This window comes from Neofelis nebulosa, chromosome 9 (genome assembly GCF_028018385.1).
Source record: "Neofelis nebulosa isolate mNeoNeb1 chromosome 9, mNeoNeb1.pri, whole genome shotgun sequence".
NCBI lineage: Eukaryota > Metazoa > Chordata > Mammalia > Carnivora > Felidae > Neofelis > Neofelis nebulosa.
The window spans coordinates 18,551,748-18,560,193 of NC_080790.1; the positions used below are offsets into that span (position 1 = coordinate 18,551,748).

Here is an 8,446-nt window from a genome sequence, read left to right on the forward strand (position 1 = left end):
AAAAAAAGTAGCAACCATTCTGTTTGGCACTGTTTTATCAAGTATGAGTGTCAAATGTTTTACAGCTCAAATTAACAACAAGGAGCTATAATTTTTGTGTTTGTTTGTTTAAAAGACCAGCAGAGATTTTTCTTTTTGCTGTTTAAGCTTCATTTAATTCAAGCTCCAATCTGCCCTTCTTTGATTGCATTTCCAAATCCTAAATAAAAGTGATAACTCTTCCTGCCAATTGTAACAAACTGCTGGTGCCAGTTATTGCTTTTTGAAAAAAAAATAAAAAAATAAAATAAATAAAAAACAACAAAAAAAGCAAAGCAAAAAAAAAAAATCTTTTAATACTTAGCTGACAGCTTTATCCAAAAGCGGGGAGAAAACCCTGGCCTTTCAAAACCACCAGATATATTTGTAACAACCTCTTTACTGAGTTCATGTATCTTCTTTATTGTTCTTCATAAACAGGCTATTGGATCTCTCCAGCTTGCAATGTGAAAAATGAAAGAATTTCCTCCCATCCATGCCTCTCTTATCTCATAATTGTTTTGTTCTGAGAGGTAGGGGAGACCCGTATAAATGTCTCTGCTATTTTATTTGTCCTCTCCAAGCCCATTCATGCTTTTCTCCAGGGCTTTTGACTCCTGTTCTGTTTCTGCCTGAACCTCTATCTGCTTACTGTTCTCTGCATCAAACCCTGCGAAAGTGTTTGAGATTTCATTTCAGAGGGTGATGCAAGAGAGATAAGAGTCAAAGGCATTTTACAGCCACTTTCAGCGTGTCTGTGTTGGATACGCTGGAGGTAGAGGCACTTAAGTGGCTGCTCACCTGACATCACAGAGAACACCCTGGTTTGGAGCTGCGACATCCTCACGTTGTGTGAGCACTCAGCTACATGCCTCCTCCGATCTTTCCAGAGGGCCCTGCTGCTGGTTCCTTTGCCTCCTGCTGCTGCAGCTTGCGGGGGCCCCTCCATTTCTCTGAGCTCCATTCTTTCCAACCTCCTCGGAAAGCTGAGGGCCTCCCACAACAAGGATAGCCCTTGTCAAAGACAGACAGTTCTGAGAGCCTGCAGAAGTGGCCTGTAGAGGAGGAGGAGGTGGAATTTTGTGAATGTGGTTAATTGTCCTAAAGAGGGGGGAGATACGCACTTGAGGAAGAGGTCAGGGAACGGAGTCTAAAAGGGGGAGGAACTATTTACTAAAACCTAATTCCTTAATGACATGCAACAGAGCAGGTGCCTCCATCCTGAAGCCCTCTGTGAACAGGCCTGAGTATTGGACTAGTTCCCTGTAAAGACTACCACGAACACTCATTAGTCAGCTTTTCCATGATAAGGCTGTGTAACAAATAATCCCAAAATCTCAGTGGCTTACAACAGGCATTTATTTCTTTTCAGTAATGGGTCTGTGAGTTGGCTGGAGTCATTTGGGCTTGGGCCAGGTCTGCTTTCCCCATGTCTCTTCATCCTGGAACTATGGCTACCCTGGATGTACTTACATCATGGAGTAGGCAGGAGCTCCAGAGGCTAAACAAACATTCAAAGCCTCAGTACACTCCCACTTCTGTGCACCCGGTTACATGGCCATGCCCAAAATGAGTGAGGCAGGTAAATATAAGTATATGCCATCCTAAGGAGGAAGAGAGAGTGAATATTGAGTGAATATTTGTTCAACAAGAATCCAGTCCACCGCAATTACACACACGCAAACACACACACACACACACACACGCACACACACACAAACACACACTTACAGGGCCAGAAACTACTTCAGGAATAGTAGGTATAGGAATAGCTTGCTCTTCCTACCTGCCCTGGGCTGGTTGGAACAGTCCAACAAAAACATTTCAAAATCACATTTATAAAATTTTTAATATTTATTTCTTTTTGAGAGAGAGAGAGCACGTGCGCAGAGGGAGACACAGAATCCAAAGCAGGCTCTAGGCTCTGAGCTGTCAGCACAGAGTCCGACATGGGGCTCAAACCCACAAATCGTGAGATCATGACCTGAGCCGAAGTCAGATGTTCAACTGACTGAACCACCCAGGCTCCTCCAAAATCACATTGATATATGTGGACACTTCAGACTGAAAGCAACTTTAAATGTCATCTAGTCTTATGTCCGCACCAAGGGAAGCTTTTAGTAACACCTCCAGTGAGGAAGAGATCACTGCCTTCCAGGCAACCCACCCTACACACACACTCTTCTTCTACAATGTGTCTGGGATATCTGTGTACAACTCGTAGGTATCCTTAGGGATAGCCTTCCCTTCTCCAAGTGAAAGACCCTAAGTTTACTGTCCTCAAAGTCTATGGTTCCAAGTCACAATTTCCCCTAGGCATGTGCCATTTTGTTAACATGCTACTTATGTTCTAACCTCAGCACTGTGCTCGGAGCTCCAAAGCTACAACATTTGTGTAAGCAGAGTGGGGAAGCCCTCCCCCTCATTCCAAGTAAGGATCAACCAGAAAATGACAGGTCATATGTCTTACTCAGATTGAGCTTAAAGTCACCTAGAGTCAAGACATTCTTACATGTGTTGCTAAACCGTTCATCAATCAACTACTTACGGGGCACTTATTATAAGACTTGCATCCTGCTATGCTGGGGATACAGTGATAAACAAAATTCACATACAAGGTCCCGGCTCTCCTGGAGGCTACCTGGAGAAACAGATAATAAGGAAATAAAGAGGCCAAAAAATAAGAAAATTGAAATACATACTATTAAAAAGAAAAGGCATTGATAACATGAAGAGGGAAAAGGGAAAGCTACTTCAGACAGTGGCCAGGAAGCTTCTCTGAAGAGGTGGATTCCTGAAGCTTGGGGAGAGGGCTGGCCCAGAAGAGAGGGACCCTGAGGAAGCAGCTGGGCGGGAAAGGCCGATGCAAACAGGCCAGGGTGACAGGTGCCTGGTGAGCAGGGAGGGAGGGGCACAGGTCAAAGAGGAGGGGTCAGCAGCTCTGGTCAGCAAGCAGAGAAAGGCGTGATGTGACCCGAACCCTGAGCAGCATCTCCAGCCTCCCGTGTGCATGTTATCTGTGCAGTCCTTTGAGGAGGGGAGGCCTGACGGGAGAACTCTACATTTGCGCCAGCTCAGTTTCTCATCATTAATTGAGGCCAGCCCTTCCACCAACAAGCCAGCTCTCTGTTGCCGCTCCCTGCCACCAACACGGGTCAGGCCAGGAGGAAATGTGATGGTAATGAGGCAAACCACAGAGCCCTCAGGCACATCACCTGAGGTAGAAAAGACATAAGATCTTACAGAAGAAATTTAAGAGCAGGGACATCAGGAGCCATGATTTTCAGGACCAAACAGTACCTCTCGCTAAACAGCCAGCTCAATGGCTGGGGACAGACCCTGGGTGATGAGCAAAGCCAGACCTTCAGGGAAATGCAAGGTGTGCATCCTCACAGGAGGACCCAGAGCCTGTCTGCAATCAGTCAGACGCCCCTGGAGTCTTGTCCAGGAGCAAGAGGACTGTGTGCCCCGCTTCTGTGCTCATGTCGTCGTGACCACCTGCTTGGCAGGCCGCTGCTCTGCTGGGACAGCACTGCTTCCACCTTCTCCGGCAGCCCTCGGCATGGGCCACCGCGTGGGTCTGGCCTATACAGATAGGATGTGTGAGCCCAGAGGCTTACTGAGGAAGTGGAGAGTCCTTCAAGCGCAGCCCAGTGGTCAAAGGGCTTTGGGATCCAGACCCTCGGAGATGAAAGAGAAGCTGTCGGCACAGATAAGACAGAGGAAGTGCTGTGGACAGATTTAGACATCAGGAACTCTCCTCCACATGCACGAAGCTCCTCAGACACACTCGGGGACACCTGCCGATTTCTTACCAATGCAGGAAGCCCTGGGCAGGATTTTTTTCTTTTAGCTCATGGTGTAATTCCTGGGTTTGCATCAGGACACATATATGAGACACATATATATCTACCCCAACAGGCATCTTTTTTTTTTTTTTTTTTTCGGTGACTGACCTCCCTCAAGGAGCAAGGAACTCTGGAGAAGGAAGTAAAGACAGAGATGCACACCTGGGGGCAGACACAGCTCTTGCAGAGGGCAGTGGTACACAATGCACTGTGTCCCCAAGGGACGTCCTGTGCCACCATTTGCCTTTCTTGGTCTCCTCTCCCGCCCAGCCTTAGAGGGACTCTGTCCTTCCTCATGTTCTATCCTTATCCTTCCTAACTTCAGCCTCATGACCATAGCCAAATAACACAAAGACGTCAGCGGTCCGATCCAAATTATTGAGACGGGGGTGTTTCATGCTTATTATCCCCATTTCATTTTTCAGAGGGGAAACATGTTTCCCATCAATGTGTAGAGCATACTCCTATCTTGAAAACCATAGAGTTCGAGCCCTGCGTCAGGCTCTGTGCTGACAGCTCAGAGCCTGGAGCCTGTTTCAGATTCTGTGTCTCCCTCTCGCTGACCCTCCCCTGTTCATGCTCTGTCTCTCTCTGTCTCAAAAATAAATAAAACGTTAAAAAAAATAAAAAAGAAAAGAAAACCATAGATATTAATATAATGGGGGAATGTTTGGACGTGCAGATGTGCGGAGGGGAAAATGTCTGAGAGACGGAGCACAGAGGATTTTTAGGGCTGTGAAAATACCCCATATGACACCGGAATGGCAGATGCCTGTCCCAATCCATAGTATGTACAATAGCAAAGTGAACGCTGATGTAAACCATGGGCTTTGGGTGATAACCATGTGTTGATATGGGTTCATTGATTGCCCAAATGTGCCATTCTAGTAGGGGGTGTTGATAACAGAAGAGGCTATGAACATGTAGGCATAGGAGGTACACGGCAAGGTTCTGTACCTTCTGCTCAATATTGCTGTGAACCTAAAACCTCTCTGGAAAAAAAAAATCTTTCTTTTTCAAAAGGGTATCTATCAGATAGTTTACAGTCACCTGAGTTCATTCATTCCCTCAGCCACTTATGGAGACCTTCTACGCAATACTCCTTACCAGAACAGAGTATCAGAATTTAATTAATTTAACATAAGTGATTTAATTTTCTTTCTTCATTCTCTCTCTCTTTTGGCATATCTGCATTTTCTCATTTTTAAAATGAACATATAATGATAATGAACCAAAGAGAAAGAGCTTCAAAGCAAGCCTCCTCCACCCACCAGCTCCTGCTTCCTTCGCCCCAGCTCTCACAACTCCAGCTAGGCACCCTGCTTGAGAACCTGCAGATTCCCACTGTAGCAGCGGCCCTGGAGTTGGCGCACTGCTCCTGATCCTGGTAGCCCCTCCAAGCTCAGAGGAAGTGCCACCCGGCCTCCCTAGCCCCCCAGGAATCCCCAGGGCTAGGATTTGGGCAGCTGTGCAGGCCCTACCATCTCACTGAGGTATTATGGTTCTCAATTCATGCAGCACTGGAGAGGCAGCAAAGGAGATAAACAGAATTTCTGCTCAATGAGTTGATGATAATAATAAATAAGGTCTTTTCTCCGAAGACTTGAAATCTGTTGTCTCATTTCAATGCACAAAATTAGTCATTTAAAAACTCCTCCCCACAGACTTGGACTAGGTGGGGATTAGTAACCGTTAACCCCATTTTGCAGATGGGGAAACCAGGGCCCAGCAGGAGCTGGGACTCCCAACCAGTGGTAGAGCGGGTGTCCTGACACCCCAGACAGCACCCGGGTTGGAGAGGGTGCTCTCACCGCCTCGGGCTGGCACTGGAGCATGGGACTAGAGAGTCATCGCTGGATCTTCAAGAGCCGGTGCTGAATTCTCCACCTGTCCTTCTAGCTGCTTCCTTCCTCTGACTCTGAGCTCCCTGAGGACCTGTCCTCCCAAGACTGAGCAAACTGAGGACATTTCCTTCGCCTCCCTCACATGGGATGTGCTCAGGACAGGGCCCCCCAAAAGCCCCAATGCTTGGTGATTGATGATGCACGAATCGGCTGAACCCTGGCAGAATAACTTCTCTGGTTCAGGCTCTTCTATTTGCCAGGGAGGCAGAGGCAGCCATGTGGCTCAGAGCAGAGAGAGGACATCTCTCTCCTGCTCTGCCTTTGACTGTCAGAGCTTCCAGCCTCGGGTAACCATGGTAATCACCAGCATTAACCACAGCAGTGACAGGAGCCTCAGCAGGCCAGCTCTGACCCACTCCCACTGCAGATGGCACACCAGCTTCCTGCAACGTGCAGTCCCCGGTTTGCATTCTTGTATCCCTGCTGCCTGTGCCCAAGGACTGCAAAGGATGGTCCCTCTCCCAGACCCAGGGGTCAATGCTGGAGGGGGGAATGGACCCCAAGCCTCCTGCACCCTTCGCAGGGCCTGGGTCAGAAGTTTGGGATGTGGTCCAAAATCTTAGTGACCATGTCGGCAGTGGCCAGGGCCTAGGGCTTATGCTTGGGACACCCTGTTTGGTCCTAGCCCTGCCTCTAAAGGGTAGCAACCATCAGCCAGCCACCGTAGGTAGCCAGCCCAACCTGGACCTGTGGGGACCTCTCATGGCAGGGCTTAGGGGCATCCACAAGCAATCTTCTGCTGCCCTTTACCTAAGGGCCAAGCCAAGAGAGCCACAGCAGAGCTGTTCTTGCCCAAATTTGGGGTCTAACCACCCCCACCGTGCCCATCAGCTCCACCAGCCCCATGTTGAGATACTGGGAGCCAGCTCTCCTGTCTCCAGGTCTCTAACACCACCTACACATCCTGCCAGCCTGGCCTCATCTCATGTCCCCATCCTGCTCTCTCCCATCAGGCACTAAACTACTTTTCCAGGTAGCATAGAGCTGAACCGCTCTCCAGAACCCATGGGCCTGTCCTTTGCAGCTCTGAGGGCCAGACCAGACTCCGCACAGGGAAACAGAAGTGAGGCTCCCTGCGCTTCTCAGGTCTTCAAGTGCTGGGAGTGAAGGACAGCTTCTCTAGGGACCAGCATCCCTGCCCAAGGCCCCAGAGGTTTGCAAGAGGCCAGAGGCTGCATCCCTAGTTCAAGGGCTCTGCGAATGCCTGCCAAACGACGCTAAGGATTCTCGAGTCCGGCTGCTTCTGAGAAACCTTTAAGTGGAAAAGGGCAAACGAGTGAGCTTCCCAGGAACCCCCGAGCCCTGGCTGCCACCCAGGCCGGTCTGCGGGCCTGGGAGCCCAGTGCTGGGGACGGAGAACGACGTGGCACTCCCTCTAGTGGCAAACGTCCCGCACAGAGCCCGGCGTCTCGCCGGCCAGCCTTCCCGGCAGGGCACTCTCCCTCCGGGACCGCGCGCGGCCCGCCCTTCCCCTCCCGGGGGCAGGCGGTGACCCGCTCAGCTGTGGGGAGCAGGGGCCCCTCACCTGTGCCCGAGGAAAGACCTCGCAGCGAGGGAGCCAGTCCGGCCTCAAAGCCACTCCCGCCGGGCGTTCACAGCTCCATCCCCTGACCGGGAGAGGCCACCACGCGGCCCTCAGCCTGGGGCCAGTTCCGGGAAGCTGTGTGACCTGCCCGGGTCGGAGCTCTCTGCAAAACACGCGCCCCTGAGCCGCCGGCCAAGCCAAGCGCTCTCGTCCTTCCGGCGCGAACTGCGCCGGCAGCCCCGCAGGGGCCCCTGAGCAGCGTCTCGGGGTCTCCCGCGGCCTCCAGCCCCCCCTACCGCGGTGGGTTCTTGCGCCCCACCCACGCAGGGACACACAGTCATCTCTGTGTCCCCAGCACCGCGCACGGTAACCGTCTGTGGAAGTCACACGAGAATGAAGAAATAAAACAGTATTTGCTGTGGCGAAAGATGTTTCTCCACACAGAAGCCCCACAATACCCTCCCTGCGGCCAGGGAGTTGCGCTGGGTCTTGACTGCGAGCACCCTTTCCATAACCCCTTGCACCCTGCTCAGCTCCCAGACAGACCTAGCTCCTTGAGGGTGGAAGCCCATGTCTAACTCTCTCTGGTCAGGGTCCCCAGAAGAAGGCTGAGAGAACGTTTAGGTGGGGGAGGGAGGGGAAGGGAGAGGGGGAGGAGCTATTATTCAGGCCCAATCAAAGCTGCCGCCTGTAAGCCCACTCTGATTGGCCTGCTCAGTCATGCGACCCTCAGAGAGCCAGGGGGGCTCTTACTATAATTTTATTAATCAATTTTAACAGCTTTATTGAGATATAATTCACATACCATACAATTCACCATTTAAAGGGCAATTCAATGGTTTTTGCTACATCCAAAGAGCAGGGCATGGACCACCACCACCAATTTTAGAACACTTCCCTTACTCCCCAAATCTTCATTACTCCACCGCCTCTAGCGATCATTCGCCATGGCTTCCAACCATCCAGCCCTAGACAGCCACTCCTCTACTTTCTGTCTGCGTGCATGACCTATTCTGGACGCTTCACATAAATGAAATCGTACAATATGCGTGGTCTTCGGTGACTGGCTTCTTTCACTGAGCATAATGTTTTCAAGGTTCATCCGTGTGGTAGTGTGTATCAGCACTTCATTTCTTTTTATTACCAAATAA

General features: G+C 50.3%; 1 long non-coding RNA gene across 2 annotated transcripts; it reads right to left on the reverse strand.

Annotated features, from left to right (window-relative positions):
- Nucleotides 1-368: 368 nt before the first annotated feature.
- Nucleotides 369-7,582, reverse strand: LOC131486170 (uncharacterized). Of its 2 annotated transcripts, XR_009249217.1 has the most exons (4): nt 7,296-7,582; nt 2,567-2,659; nt 1,492-1,622; nt 369-1,073 (listed from the first exon to the last, which is right to left on the reverse strand). It is a non-coding gene; the product is annotated as an uncharacterized LOC131486170 (long non-coding RNA). The 2 variants fall into 2 exon arrangements; XR_009249216.1 differs by lacking the exon at nt 369-1,073 and having other exon boundaries at nt 1,360-1,622.
- Nucleotides 7,583-8,446: the final 864 nt, after the last annotated feature.